Source organism: Procambarus clarkii, chromosome 12, assembly GCF_040958095.1.
Source record: "Procambarus clarkii isolate CNS0578487 chromosome 12, FALCON_Pclarkii_2.0, whole genome shotgun sequence".
Taxonomy (NCBI): Eukaryota; Metazoa; Arthropoda; class Malacostraca; order Decapoda; family Cambaridae; genus Procambarus; species Procambarus clarkii.
The window spans coordinates 46,658,160-46,675,229 of record NC_091161.1 but is presented as its reverse complement, the minus strand read 5'-3'; positions in this window follow the sequence as shown (position 1 = coordinate 46,675,229).

Below are 17,070 nucleotides of genomic sequence, written 5' to 3'. Positions count from 1 at the left end.
ATAAGATGTAGTAAGTCTTTTCGATGTTTAATGTTAGTTTGTTCGTTGACATCCATAAGTGGACTTTTTTTAATTCATTATTCACAACATTATTTAGTGTATGTGGGTTGAGGTTTGAATAGATGAGAGTAGTATCGTCAGCAAACAGTATAGGTTTGAGAATATTAGAGACATTAGGCAGATCGTTTATATATATAAGAAATAGAAGAGGTCCTAAGATGCTGCCCTGTGGCACTCCAACGGTAATTGGTAGAGTGGACGAAGTTGTATCATTGATGGTTACATATTGGTGTCTGTCACTAAGATAGGATCGGATGTAGTCAAGGGCAAGGCCTCGGATTCCATAATGCTGGAGTTTAAGTAAGAGGTAGTTGTGATTAACAGTATCAAAGGCTTTTCTTAGGTCAATGAAGAGTCCAATCGGAAACTCATTTTTGTCAAGGGCTGAGTAGATAACGTCAAGCTAGACTAATGATTGCATCGTTGGTGCTCTTTTGGGACCGGAAGCCAAACTGGCAGGGGCTGAGTATGTCGAATTTTACGAGGTAGGAATAGAGCTGTTTGTAAATAATTTTTTCAAATATTTTTTATAGAATGGGTAGATTTGATATTGGTCTATAATTGTTTATGTCCGCCGGATTGCCTCCTTTATGGACTGGCGTTACTCTTGCTTTTTTGAGGATATCAGGGAAGGTGTGACACTCTATAGATTTGTTGAACAGTAGTGCTATGGGTGGGGCAAGGGCATGGGAGGCTCTCTTGTACACAATGGACGGAATTTCACTGGTGTTCCCTGCCTTGGTTTTTAGAGAGTGTATGATGGACACAACATCTGCCGGGCTGATTGGTGAAAGGAGAGGAGAGTTTGGATAGCTGCCTGAGAGATATGTGTTAATATGTGTCTGAGTCTGTGGGATTTTACTGGCAAGATTAGCACCAACCGATGAAAAGAAACTATTAAATTCATTTGCCATTTCTAAGTCAGTTGACGGTATATCCCCATCCTTGTAGAGTTTTATTTGGTTATGTGAGTTTTGCTTAGTTCCTAGGATACTAGAGATAGTTTTCCAAGTGTTTTTCATGTTGCCTTTTGCTTCATTGAATCTATTCACATAATATGCAAGTTTTTCCTTTCTTATGATACTGGTAAGCATTGATGAGTACCTTTTAGCTACTTCCTTTGAAACTAGGCCAATCCTAAGTTTCTTTTCATATTCATGTTTCTTGTTGATTGAGTTGAGAATGCCACTTGTGAGCCATGGATTGTTTAATCTTTTGTCAGTTACTTGCTTTGTAAGAAGGGGACAATGAAGGTTGTAGAGGCTTAGAGTTTTGGAGAGGAAGAGGTTAGCTAATGAATTTATATCATGGGTATTATTGAATTCAGAATCCCAGTTAATATTGTGAAGTGCCTCTGTAAGATTGTCTAAAGCTGATTCACTGTGTAGCCTAAATGAAAGTTTCTTGCTTTTTGGTGGTGTTATGTCCATGTTCGCTATGAGAAAGGTAGGATAGTGGTCAGTTGTTCTGTCGTAGATTATACCAGATACAAGGGGAGCTGTTATGTTTGTCCATATGTGGTCCAAGGTAGTGGCTGATGTTTGAGTGACTCGGGTAGGTTTGGTGATAGTGGGGATTAGCATACAGGAGTTCATGCTGTTAAGGAAATAGTCAACTTGAGAGCAGTTTTGTTGACCCAGGTCAATATTAAAGTCTCCTCCCAGAATGATGTGGTTTTTGTTGAGATTGTTGTTTATAATAAGATTCCTTAGGTTGTCTGAGAAAGAAGCTATGTTAGTATTAGGAAATCTATAGATGGCTCCAATAGTCAAAGAGGATTTAAGGGATTTAATTGTAAACTGAGCAAAAGTATATTCACAGTAGTCATCTCTGTCACTAATAACACTGTTGCAGATAAATGTATCTCGGTAATATATAGCTGTGCCACCACCTTTTTTATTAGGCCTACAGTTATGAATGGCTTTATAACCAGCTAAGTTGTAGAGTTGGGTATAGTCTTTATTTAGCCAAGTTTCTGTTAAAAAATTGAACGATAGGTTAGTACCTAGTGCTGTGAGTAGTGCATTTAAATCGTCAAAATGTTTACCAAGTGATCTAACATTTTGGTTATAAACTGATAGATAGGTGCTATTTTGGAGTTTGTTTTTAGCCTGATGTGCTGTGAAATACTTACAATAGTGATGATTAATGTGCTGGTTGGTATAGATATGAGACAGAAGACTTTGATCAGGATCAATATCAGTGTGCATAGAGATGCAGAGGGATCACGATACAAGATACACGATAAAGCAAAACACAAGAATAAGAGCAGATACAATAAAATAGTAACAATTTAGAAGTAAAATAAAGATCCAATAGATAGCCAGGGAGGACACAGAAGTTACATAAAATAAAACACAAAAAATCAGTAGAGACTGACAATATAAATGTAAAATAAAAAATAATAAGAAAAATAATAATCATAAAAAAAATGATCTTGAAGATAATTAGCTTAGTAATGGTTAATTAACAGGGTAATAAAAAGCCCTAGGTTTAGTGACAAGGGGATTAACTAAGAACAAATAATTAAGAGTATAAAACAGGCAAAGATGACAAACAAAAAATAAAGTAAAAATTAAAATAAAAATAAAAATAAACACCTTTGGAAAGGAAAGGCAGAGCTTAAGTACACTTTGGTTGTATGTGAGACTACAAATTATGTTCTGGTTATTCAGCTGATATCCCACAGTCATCCAGGAAAGAAGTGAGGTGTGCTTCAGTGGTTATGACATAAGTTTTTCCAGAGTCAGTCTTCCTAGCTATTATTTTACCATCGCGCACAAAACAATGTTTAATAGCAGTGGATCTATTGCGAATTCCACGTAGTTTAAATAAGAGATTTTGTCTGAATCTGGTAAGACATTCGTTCACATAAACCTTGGATTTCATAGCGACTGCAGCAGTGATAAGGTCTGACTTGCGGGAGCAGCTATCTAACTTCACGCGTATCCTTCTGTTGTTTGCACCAGATGATTTGGTACCCACTCTATAAGCTGACTTAATGTCTCTTGCTTCGATTGAATAATTCAACTTAGCACGCAATTCCTGGATCACGATGGCAGTACAGTCTTCTCTGTCAGTTTCATGGGGAAAATCCTGTGATGAGATGATGACAGAATCAAGGAGCTTAAGTTGGTCTGATTCGTCTTGGGTTGCAGTGTGTTGCTGTTGTAGGGAGTTAAAGTGGTTTTCTAACTTTTGTAACATCTCTTCTTGCTTCTTAGAGGTTTCTGCTGGTTTAAAGTTAGTAACCGAAGTCTGAAGAGAGCTTAATTCATGTTCGAGGTGGCCGACTCTGGCAGACAGATCTTGGTTAGCCTTGTGCATTGCCAAAGCATCACTCTGAAGCTTCATTATCAGGTCCGACTGCTCTCGGATTATAGACTTTTGGTCATCATGTATTTGAGTCAATAATCTGAGCCATGGATTATCAGCGGGACGCTTAAAGTCAGTACATGGGGAGGCAGCTCGTTTAAGTTGCTCCATATGGTTACATAACTGTTGTAAGGCTCGAGTCAGTGACGACGCTTCAATCAGCTGGGAAGGTTTGTTATTGTTGACGCAGGGAGGGTCGGTACTCCCCCCGGTAGCCCCTAAGGGGGAGACAGCCGCATTATTCCTGTTGCTAGCTTGGCTGGTTGGGTTCATCCTGATAGGTGTGTTATCATTCTTTACGGCCTTGCCGAGCTTAGAATTGTTTGGCATGGTAGCAGCAGAGATGTATGCAGCAGATGGGGTAGACTTGTTGATATGGCAGCAGCAAACGTCAGGTTAGCTTCCTCCAGGGAGCAACACTAATGAGGTCGAGATGAGGTAGTAGGTTAGGTTTTGTCGAATATTTCGGTCACTTTTAGGTCACTGGGTACTTAGCTGCCTTCTGGGGTTGTTACATCATGTTAGGGATGTTGTGGGCTCAAGGAGCAGCTGATAAAGTTGGAGGGGGAGCAGGGTCGTCAGGAGCGGATGAGCGTTCGAGCGTGACGTTCGAGCATGATGGCATTGAATGTAGTGTTCATGTGTCCGGATACCGGCGATTATATAGTATTATTTAAAAATATAATGCCTTTAACATAAATTATATATATTACTTGAAATGTAGTTAAAGTAATGTCTACTACTCTGCCTTTCTTCTGACATATAAATCTTGAAGGTTAATTAGCATATATATGCATGTTAATTAGACAATTGATTTGCTGGTGTGTAGCTCTCCACACACCCAGAGCGGGTCCATGTATTTTCCCAAAGCTATATCCATAGTTACCTTGTGCTACTCCGGCCTTCTAGCATTACACAAGTAATGAAGATATATGACATATTTACCCCCTATAATGATGTTATTGAATGTATGATGTTAACAGATGTTAACAACTACAGACCTATATCAATCCTGCCAAACTTGTCAAAAAATTTTGAAAAACTAATCTATAAGCAGCTTTACTCATATCTAGCCAAACTCAATATACTTAGCCCTTGCCAATATGGCTTCAGACCCAAAAAAAAACACTAACGATGCACTTATTAGTATGCTTAACTCGATTCATACAGCTCTTGATAAAAATGAGTTCCCTGTTGGGTTATTTGTGGACCTGCGTAAAGCTTTTGATACTGTCAACCACCAAAACCTTCTTCTTAAATTACATCATTATGGAGTCAGAGGACACTCCCTACAATACCTCAAATCCTACCTTACTGACAGGCTCCAATATGTTTCTGTGAATAATACAATTTCTCCCACCCTACCCATCAACATTGGTGTTCCTCAGGGCAGCATACTTGGCCCTCTCCTCTTTCTCATCTACATTAATGACCTTCCAAATGCCTCCCAACACCTCAAACCAATTCTATTTGCTGACGACACAACCTTCATTTCAACCTTCACAAAACCCAGATGCGATTCATCAGTGCTTTGTTAGAGATGGACTGATAAAGGTGAGAAAAACCGCAGAGGGCAAAATGTTCACAATTACTAAAGAAGAGAACCTCACACTTTCCTCTCCCAATGTGGTTTGTCTCACCACATTATCACTCCCAGTGAATTAACTTAATTAACCCCCTGTCAACTAGTGGGGCTAGGTTTCCTAAGTCTCCTTGTTTCATTTTCTGACTTAATTTTTAACTTACTCTTAACTAGTCATTTACTGAAATTATTTAATTGAGTGCATTAATAGTTCTTCAGGTCTTATTAATTATACAGTCATAACTGAACTATTTATAGTTAATAATCATTAGCTTAAATTTGCCTATGCTTATTATTCAACTTTTCTTTGATTTCATTTATTACCTAGGTTGCCTAGCCTCGCCATGCTCCCTTACTCCATTGTACCCCTGGCTTTGCCTGCATCTCAAATTGCAAATTGTTACTTACAGTGTACCTGAGAGTACTTGTAAGCAATCTACCTCATTTTTCATTTTTGCTCAATTTGTTTTTGTATTGCTTAGTCTTGTTTATATTTTTGTTTTGTATTTCTATATCTTGTGTTTTGTATAGTCCATGTTTATATGTTTTTTCTTTAATCTCATTTATTACCTAGGTTGCCTAGCCAAGCCATACTCCCTTACTCCATTGTACCCCTGTAAGCCCCTTTTGTGTTTGTTTTGTACAGTATTGTGTACATTTTTTTCCCTATTTTATAGCTTATTTCTACCTTGTAATTTGCCTTTCTTTCCTTGTTTTCCTGCAATCAGCTTTTTTTATGCAGACAAGTATAGACCCAGAACTTAACCTCCTATCCACTATCTATGACAATAATCACTTTAATGATCTAAATTGCAGATATTTTGCAGCACATGATGTAAACAATGTATTAACTCATAATCACAATATCTCTGTAATCAATTTGAACGTTAGATCCCTAGGTAAACACTTCGATGATGTTAGTGCCTTGATTGAAACTATTGACAACAAATTCTCTTTTATTATACTTACTGAAACATGGTTGAAAGAGGATACTACTCAACTCTTTAACATGCCTAACTACTCAGCACTTCACAACTGTCGTCAACTTCAGAGAGGTGGTGGCACTGCTCTTTACTTCCACCAAGAACTAACATGCTTAAAAGAAATTAGAACTAGAGACTGCTATGGGGAGTATATCTTCGCCAGCTTCAGAGTCAAGGGTGCCGAGTCTGTCCTGTCTGTGGGTGCAGTTTATAGAATTCCTAACACTGATGTGTCCGAATTCAACTCAAACCTTAGAAATCTAATACTTGATAACAGACTGAACAAAAACCACCTAATTATCGCAGGGGACTTTAATATTGACCTCTGCGAGCCAGAACACCCTACTGCTGTTAGCTTCATCAACTGTATGAATTCCTGCTTCCTCATACCCTTAATCACTAGACCTACTAGAATCACTGATAGCACTGCCACGACTCTAGATCACATTTGGACAAACATAACCTCTCCGCTTACTTCAGGTATAATCACCGATAGCACTACAGACCATTACCCCACATTTCTCTTAACTAACATTAGCAAACCACCTCTTGAGTCAAGAGAGATACGTTTTAGACTACACAATGAAACTGCTATAGACAGTTTTATAACTGCTGCTGATAATGTCAACTGGGAGTCCGAGTTAGGTAACATAGAGGACATCAACCAACCAGTGCAATCTTTTCTTCAAAAAACTCTTAGCCTTTATAATACCCACTGTCCTATGCTTACAAAACAAGTCACAACCAAAAGGCTTAACAATCCCTGGCTTACAAAGGGAATACTTAAATCTATTAATAAAAAACATGACCTTGAGAAGAAGTATAGGTTAGGAATTGTCTCCAAAGAATTCTCAAAGAATTACTCATTATTGCTATCTAAGATAATAATAATAATAATAATAATAATAATAATAATAATAATAATAATAATAATAATAATAATAATTTTATTTAGGTAAGGTACATACATAAAGAGATTTTACAAAGTTTGTTGACTTTATAGATAGAGCTAGTACATACAATGCCTAAAGCCACTATTACGCAAAGCGTTTCGGGCAGGAAAAACATTAATGACTAAAGCTTAAAACTAATGGGTAAAAAGAATAAGATGTGTTGAGTACAAATAAAAATAGAGGTAAAAGAGGGGGGAACATTGTTGAAAAAGCAGCACAAATACAATTACAAATTATTACAGAAAATTACATTCAAACAGCGTTGATTTGAAAAACAAAAACAACAAAAAACATACATGGGTTGACAACAGAGGGGTAAGGTGAGTTACAGGGAATTTATTAGGTATAGCTTCGTTTTTAACTTAAACTGGTTGAGAGAGGTACAGTCTTTAACATGGTTGGGAAGATCATTCCACATTCTGGGCCCCTTGATTTGTAGATAATTAGACGAGCCAAAACTAAATACTACGAAGATAAATTTACCCAAATAAAGATCAACATTAAACAAACTTGGAGAACAATTTCACAAATATTGGGATCAAAGAAGTCTTTAAATAACAAACTGACTCTCCTGTCTAATAACGATGGTCAGCTTTCAGCCTCTGATTCTGCTATTGAGTTCAATAGGTTCTTCTCTTCCATTGGTTCATCCCTTGCAAATGATATTCCATCTTCCAGTACTGACATTAAGGACTATCTTACAGGTAACTATCCACAGTCTCTGTACGTAAAGCCTATTAATTCCACTGACATCAATGAGATAATCCTTTCCCTTAAAACCAAGTCTGGTGCCCTTGAGGAGATACCAACTTTAATTTACAAAAAAGCCTCCAGATCTTTAGACCCTGCTATTGCTTTGCTCTTCAACAAGTCACTTGAACTCCAAACCTTTCCAGATATTCTAAAAAAAGCGAGAGTAACGCCTGTCCACAAATGTGGTGATCTCACAGATGTTAACAACTACAGACCTATATCAATCCTGCCAAACTTGTCAAAAAATTTTGAAAAACTAATCTATAAGCAGCTTAACTCATATCTAGCCAAACTCAATATACTTAGCCCTTGCCAATATGGCTTCAGACCCAAAAAAAGCACTAACGATGCACTTATTAGTATGCTTAACTCGATTCATACAGCTCTTGATAAAAATGAGTTCCCTGTTGGGTTATTTGTGGACCTGCGTAAAGCTTTTGATACTGTCAACCACCAAAACCTTCTTCTTAAATTACATCATTATGGAGTCAGAGGACACTCCCTACAATACCTCAAATCCTACCTTACTGACAGGCTCCAATATGTTTCTGTGAATAATACAATTTCTCCCACCCTACCCATCAACATTGGTGTTCCCCAGGGCAGCATACTTGGCCCTCTCCTCTTTCTCATCTACATTAATGACCTTCCAAATGCCTCCCAACACCTCAATCAATTCTATTTGCTGACGACACAACCTTCATTTACTCCAGTCCTGATCCCCTCGCTCTAAATGCCACAGTAAATACTGAGCTAAATAAAGTCCATCTGTGGCTAACTGCCAACAAACTCACCCTTAACATTGACAAAACTTTCTATATTCTGTTTGGCAATAAATCCTCTAATCAAATAAATCTCAAAATAAACAATACCCAAATTTGTAACAAATTTGATGGCAAATTCCTTGGCATTCTCATTGACCACAAGCTGAATTTCCAGGGGCACATTCTAAACATATCAAAAAGTTTCAAAAACTGTGGGCATTCTTTCTAAGATCAGATATTATGTACCACGCCCTGCCCTGGTGACTCTCTATTACTCCCTTATCTATCCATATCTCAACTATGGTATTTGTGCTTGGGGCTCTACTACCCAAAATCACTTACGTCCTCTAATTACTCAACACAAAGCTGCTATTAGGACAATATCCAATTCTGGCCCCAGACATCACTCGGTACCCCTACTCAAATCTCTGAATATGTTAGACATTAAGTCACTGCACATTCTCTCATGTGTATTATACATATATAAAACGCTAAACTATAATGTCAATCCTGATCTCAAAAGCTTCATAGAAGGTTGTAACAGAACCCATGAGCACCACACCAGAAATAAATACAGTTTTGATATTCCTAGAGTACGACTTAATCAAACTAGAAATGCTCTACAAATTAAGGGGCCCAGAATGTGGAATGACCTTCCCAACCATGTTAAAGACTGTACCTCTCTCAACCAGTTTAAGTTAAAAACGAAGCTATACCTAATAAATTCCCTGTAACCTACCTTACCCTTCTATTGTCAACCAATATCTGTTTTTCTTTAAAGAGCGCTGTTTGTCGACATAATTGTATTTGTGCTGCTTTTTCATCTATGTTTTCATTTCTTGTTTTCATTCTACTCATTATGCTCAATTAGTATTAAGCTTGTCATTTAAGTTTATCATGCCCGAAACGCTTTACGTAATAGTGGCTTTAGGCATTGTATGTACTAGCTCTACCTATAAGTCAACCAATCTTTGTAAAAATTTATTGTATGTATGTACCTTACCTAAATAAACATTTTATTTTATTTTATTTTAATTATTTTTTATTTTATTTACTCCAGTCCTGACCCCCTTGCTCTAAATGCCACAGTAAATACTGAGCTAAATAAAGTCCATCTTTGGCTAACTGCCAACAAACTCACCCTTAACATTGACAAAACTTTCTATATTCTGTTTGGCAATAAATCCTCTAATCAAATAAATCTCAAAATAAACAATACCCAAATTTGTAACAAATTAGATGGCAAATTCCTTGGCATTCTCATTGACCACAAGCTGAATTTCCAGGGACACATTCTAAATATATCAAAAAAAGTTTAAAAAACTGTGGGCATTCTTTCTAAGATCAGATATTATGTACCACGCCCTGCCCTGGTGACTCTCTATTACTCCCTTATTTATCCATATCTCATCTATGGTATTTGTGCTTGGGGCTCTACTACCCAAAATCACTTACGTCCTCTAATTACTCAACACAAAGCTGCTATTAGGACAATATCCAACTCTGGCCCCAAGCATCACTCGGTACCCCTACTCAAATCTCTGAATATGTTAGACATTAAGTCACTGCACATTCTCTCATGTGTATTATACATATATAAAACGCTAAACTATAATGCCAATCCTGATCTCAAAAGCTTCATAGAAGGATGTAACAGAACCCATGAGCACCACACCAGAAATAAATACAGTTTTGATATTCCTAGAGTACGACTTAATCAAACTAGAAATGCTCTACAAATCAAGGGGCCCAGAATGTGGAATGACCTTCCCAACCATGTTAAAGACTGTACCTCTCTCAACCAGTTTAAGTTAAAAACGAAGCTATACCTAATAAATTCCCTGTAACCTACCTTACCCTTCTATTGTCAACCAATGTCTGTTTTTCTTTAAAGAGCGCTGTTTGTCGACATAATTGTATTTGTGCTGCTTTTTCATCTATGTTTTCATTTCCTGTTTTCATTCTACTCATTATGCTCAATTATTATTAAGCTTGTCATTTAAGTTTATCATGCCCGAAACGCTTTGCGTAATAGTGGCTTTAGGCATTGTATGTACTAGCTCTACCTATAAGTCAACCAATCTTTGTAAAAAATTATTGTATGTATGTACCTTACCTAAATAAACATTTTATTTTATTTTATTTTAATTATTTTTTATTTTGTTTACTCCAGTCCTGACCCCCTTGCTCTAAATGCCACAGTAAATACTGAGCTAAATAAAGTCCATCTTTGGCTAACTGCCAACAAACTTACCCTTAACATTGACAAAACTTTCTATATTCTGTTTGGCAATAAATCCTCTAATCAAATAAATCTCAAAATAAACAATACCCAAATTTGTAACAAATTAGATGGCAAATTCCTTGGCATTCTCATTGACCACAAGCTGAATTTCCAGGGACACATTCTAAATATATCAAAATAAGTTTAAAAAACTGTGGGCATTCTTTCTAAGATCAGATATTATGTACCACGCCCTGCCCTGGTGACTCTCTATTACTCCCTTATTTATCCATATCTCAACTATGGTATTTGTGCTTGGGGCTCTACTACCCAAAATCACTTACGTCCTCTAATTACTCAACACAAAGCTGCTATTAGGACAATATCCAACTCTGGCCCCAGGCATCACTCGGTACCCCTACTCAAATCTCTGAATATGTTAGACATTAAGTCACTGCACATTCTCTCATGTGTATTATACATATATAAAACGCTAAACTATAATGCCAATCCTGATCTCAAAAGCTTCATAGAAGGATGTAACAGAACCCATGAGCACCACACCAGAAATAAATACAGTTTTGATATTCCTAGAGTACGACTTAATCAAACTAGAAATGCTCTACAAATCAAGGGGCCCAGAATGTGGAATGACCTTCCCAACCATGTTAAAGACTGTACCTCTCTCAACCAGTTTAAGTTAAAAACGAAGCTATACCTAATAAATTCCCTGTAACCTACCTTACCCTTCTATTGTCAACCAATGTCTGTTTTTCTTTAAAGAGCGCTGTTTGTCGACATAATTGTATTTGTGCTGCTTTTTCATCTATGTTTTCATTTCTTGTTTTCATTCTACTCATTATGCTCAATTATTATTAAGCTTGTCATTTAAGTTTATCATGCCCGAAACGCTTTGCGTAATAGTGGCTTTAGGCATTGTATGTACTAGCTCTACCTATAAGTCAACCAATCTTTGCAAAAATTTATTGTATGTATGTACCTTACCTAAATAAACATTTTATTTTATTTTATTTTTTTTTTTGTATATCACACTACACACACACCCAGAGCGAGTCCATGTATAGCGAACGCATACCAGCAAATAATCATCAGCATCTATATAACAAAACTATTGTCCCATGGAGTTAATTTCACTTCCAGAAACCTATTTTTCAATACAATTTCAATATTTTCTGGCTATTTATGCTAAATATTATTGTAACTATACATTATTGTAGTTTATACCATTATTTTAATTTGTGACGACGTGTGTACAAGAGTCTGATATGCCAGCAAACACTCTCCAGGCAACAATCTGTCTTGGATAAGTCGCTACACAACATTGACGCTTGGATCGTCGACCTGATTTGGCGTCACCTGCTCTTTATTTTCGTCTAATTTATTTATTTATTTATTTATTTATTTATTTATTTATTTATTTATGCATATACAAGAATGTACATAAGGAATAATGTCCTGCCCGAAACGCTTTGCGTAATAGTGGCTTTAGGCACTGTATGTACTAGCTCTATCTATAAAGCCAACAAACTTTGTAAAATCTCTTTATGTATGTACCTTACCTAAATAAAAATTATTATTATTATTATTATTATTATTGAATGTGAGGATACAAATATGGTAATTACAGTCTTGTAAAGCCACTAGCACGCGCAGCGTTTCGGGCAGGTCCTTAATCTAAGAAAATTTTAAGGAGGTAAATACTTGCAAAATTTATAGACAAAAAAATGATAACAGATTACATGAAATGAAAAAAAAAGAAGATGAGAGAAAATTGTAGGTACAGTATATTAAAGCACATAGGTAGCTAAGATTGATTGCAATGACAGCTTGAATGGTAGTTGACAAAAATTGGTAGTCACAATACAGCATATGGCTAGCACATAAAAGAAGACAGCAATGAGCACAATGATAAGGTTGTTTGATATTCCATAAAAATTAGGAGATTGGGTAACACTAGGTACAGAGCAAATTTAAAGCTCAGTGTAGGAAACTAAGAAGATGAAGTTAGGTACTTTTTGGTTTTGCTTTTAAATAAGGCAAAAGTTTTACAGTTTTTCAATTCACAAGGGAGTGAGTTCCATAGACTAGGTCCCTTAATTTGCATAGAGTGTTTACACAGATTAAGTTTGACCCTGGGGATATCAAAGAGATATTTATTTCTGGTGTGGTGATAATGGGTCCTATTACATCTGTCCAGGGAGAGTTTCAGAGCATGGTTTGCATTTAAGAACAGGGTTTTGTAAATGTAGTTGACACGAGAATGTGTGGAGGGAGTTAATATTTAGCAAGTTTAGGGATTTAAACAAGGGAGCTGAGTGTTGTCTGAAAGCAGAGTTAGTTATTATTCTGATAGCAGATTTTTGCTGTGTGATGATGGGCTTAAGGTGGTTTGCAGTGGTAGACCCCCATGCACAGATACCATAATTAAGATAGGGGTAGATTAGTGCATAATATAGTGAGAGGAGAGCAGAGTTAGGAACATAATATCTGATTTTGGAGAGTATACCAACTGTCTTAGAGACTTTCTTAGTTATGTGTTGAATGTGGGTGCTGAAGTTGAGTCTCTTGTCTAGGAATAGGCCAAGAAACTTGCCATCATTTTTATTACTGATGTTAATGTTGTCTATCTGTAGCTGAATTGCATTTGATGATGCAGATGACTGATGATGATGACTTTATAAAAAGATACTTTTTCAGATTAAAATTATGTTTTTTCATGTTGTATGTTCAGCACCAACATTGTAATGAGTAAATATATCATATTTATTCATTACTAACGTATTGCCAGGAAGCTTGTGTAGCTTGTGTTAGTTTTTGGTAATTAGACGGACCGGTCCATAGAATTACCCAAATCGGCCCAAAACTACACAAATCGTCCTAGCATTACGTAAGTAATGAAGAAATATGGTATATTTACTTACTATAATGTTGGTGCTACACGTAGAACATGATCAAACCTATTTTTACTCTGAAATAATCTAATTTCATAACGAAATGAGACGTAAATATGTAAGAGTCATAAGACGTAAGTCGGACGTAAGTCTTACGTCCTCTAATTACTCAACACAAAGCTGCTATTAAGACAATATCCAATTCTGGCCCCAGACACCACTCGGTACCCCTACTTAAATCTCTGAATATGTTAGACATTAAGTCACTGCACATTCTCTCATGTGTATTATACATATATAAAACGCTAAACTATAATGCCAATCCTGATCTCAAAAGCTTCATAGAAGGTTGTATCAGAACCCATGAGCATCACACCAGAAATAAATACAGTTTTGATATTCCTAGAGTACGACTTAATCAAACTAGAAATGCTCTACAAATCAAGGGGCCCAGAATGTGGAATGACCTTCCCAACCATGTTAAAGACTGTACCTCTCTCAACCAGTTTAAGTTAAAAGCGAAGCTATACCTAATAAATTCCCTGTAACCTACCTTACCCTTCTATTGTCAACCAATGTCTGTTTTTTTCTTTAAAGAGCGCTGTTTGTCGACATAATTGTATTTGTGCTGCTTTTTCATCTATGTTTTCATTTCTTGTTTTCATTCTACTCATTATGCTCAATTAGTATTAAGCTTGTCATTTAAGTTTATCATGCCCGAAACGCTTTGCGTAATAGTGGCTTTAGGCATTGTATGTACTAGCTATACCTATAAGTTAAACAATCCTTGTAAATATTTATTGTATGTATGTACCTTACCTAAATAAAATTGTATTGTATTGTATTGTATAGAGGTGACGCCATAGGAAGTCGACGGTCCAAGCGACAATTTTGTGGAGCGACTTATCCAAGATATATGGTCGCCTGGAGAGTGTTTGCTGCCATAACAGCCTCCTGTACACAGTGATCCAGTCGTCGTATTTCATGGCTCAAATTGTCGCAAATTTAATTGGTAATATTAACAAGTAGAATGTGTATTTATAATAATATTTTTCATAAACAGCCACAAAATATTTAATATTTATTAAAAAAAGTGTCTGGAAGTTAAATCAATTCCACATGACAATAAATTTGTTAAATAGATACTAGCGTTATTCGTTGGTATGCGTTCGCTATTTAAATTACTCATGTCCATTTCGTTCATAGAACACCGAACCCTACACGCTCTCTGATATATTGCTTAATTAACAAATATTCACAAATAAAGATTATATTTGTATATGTTATCAGAAAGGCAGATATAAAATAGTTTGTGTTAATGCATCACAGAGATTATACCTTATTAGAGAGGAAAAATATTCATATTTTAAACAAGGCTTCTTGGCCGACGCTCTCCCTTTCGATGGGAACTATGACCTTTTGAAGATCAATGTTAATTGAATCTAGATATTGTAAAAAACGAAGTTTTTTATGTCATCAGAAAGACATATAAGCTGCATGTTAATACTTTGGTATAAATATAACTGAAGTGAAAGTGAAGATATATGCCTTTTTATAGTTACTTGATGGCTCGCTCAGGGAGTGTAAAGGCCTGCACACAAGCCAATCAATTTTATAATTAATGTACATATATGCAAAGTAACGTCAAAGGTTTTTATTTCAGAATAAATACAGATGTAGACGATAATGTAAATACATTTCAAGGAAAACATATCTTAAATGAAAGCAAAGATATGGTCAAATAAATAGGTCAATACGACACCATCGCTAGTGTCCGGACACATGAATATTCGCATTAGGTAGGTGAAAGGAAATGTACCCAACCATTTCCATTTACGCGACCAGTTTCCGTTCTTATGTTCTTACTTACATTTATTGAAATTTATCATCATCATCATTTACAGAAATAAATTAACATAAAAATGTAGTAATTTTAATACACAAAACAGAAGTAGATATGTATGTAAATTATGACGCAGGATATAGGATCACTATTGCAGAACTATTCGCATACTTTGCGTCATTATATACAGTACTGAAATTTAAAAAAAATCGCGGAATTCAGAGATAACACCATCATTGGTGTCCAAGAAAAGTGTAAGTACTTCATTTATAATGATGTGCTGCCCGAAATCTCGAAGTATCTAAAATTTGCTTACTGTAAGTAATTCATGCAAATGATTGTAAAGCTGCCGCCCAGTTGGGTGGGTGTAGAGCACATGACTGTTAAGCTGCCGCCCAGTTGGGTGGGTGTGGAGCACATGACTGTAAAGCTGCCGCCCAGTTGGGTGGGTGTAGAGCACATGACTGTTAAGCTGCCGCCCAGTTGGGTGGGTGTGGAGCACGTGACTGTAAAGCTGCCGCCCAGTTGGGTGGGTGTAGAGCACATGACTGTTAAGCTGCCGCCCAGTTGGGTGGGTATGGAGCACATGACTGTAAAGCTGCCGCCCAGTTGGGTGGGTGTAGAGCACATGACTGTTACGCTGCCGCCCAATTGGGTGGGTGTAGAGCAAGACTAGTAATTGGACGACTCACCATAGATGTAAAGTGCCTAGTATAGTGACTTGTGAGCCTCTTGTTGAATCACTTGTGATACAAAGATTATTGATGTGTGTATTTGTGTGGGTGATTGAATATGTATGTGAATGTATATGTATGTATATGTATATATGCAATTGACGATCACGAAACAATAATCATTTGTATGCGGAAAATTCCATATTTAATTTCTCTGGATTTACCGCATATGTATATATATGTACATGTATGTATGATTATGTGTACATGTATATATAACATTAATAAGAGGAAATGAAGATGAAGATGAAGAAATGATAAAAAGAATGGCAATAGTGGATAGTAGTAACACACTTAAGAATTATTCAGTAATAAATACAAACTCGTCCTTCACCTATGGTAAAGGAAAGTCAACTTGGAAGGATTCAATTTACATGAGATTAAGATTAGGATACAAATATATCTGGAAATACGGAGTTGATGTCAGTGAAAAAGATAAGGATTGTAAATTATGTAGTATGCCGCACGCCCACACCTTAGAACATTATGTATTAGAGTGTCAACTTATTGATAACTATAGAAATAAGGAAATAAGTAATGTACCACATCAAATTGTTTGTATGTGTGATAATGGTATGATAGACAGTATACTTAGGAGCTACAAAAATTTTGCCCCAAGAGTGTAACAATTAGATGCTGTACTTACTATATTAACCTGCAATGTTAAATGGGGTTCTTGTAATGTTAATTGTCTATTTGTACTTACTGAATTTGTGCGCCCCTTGAGGGACTTGAAGTAGAGGGGGTAGAAATAGCCTAAGTTACTCTATCCCTTTGAGATGTATTTTTTTCTTGTCTCAATAAACATACTTGAACTTGAACTGTAAATATTTGTGGCTTCCTGACCATAAAGTTACCGCCGCAGTCGAGGGTAAGAGACCGGATGT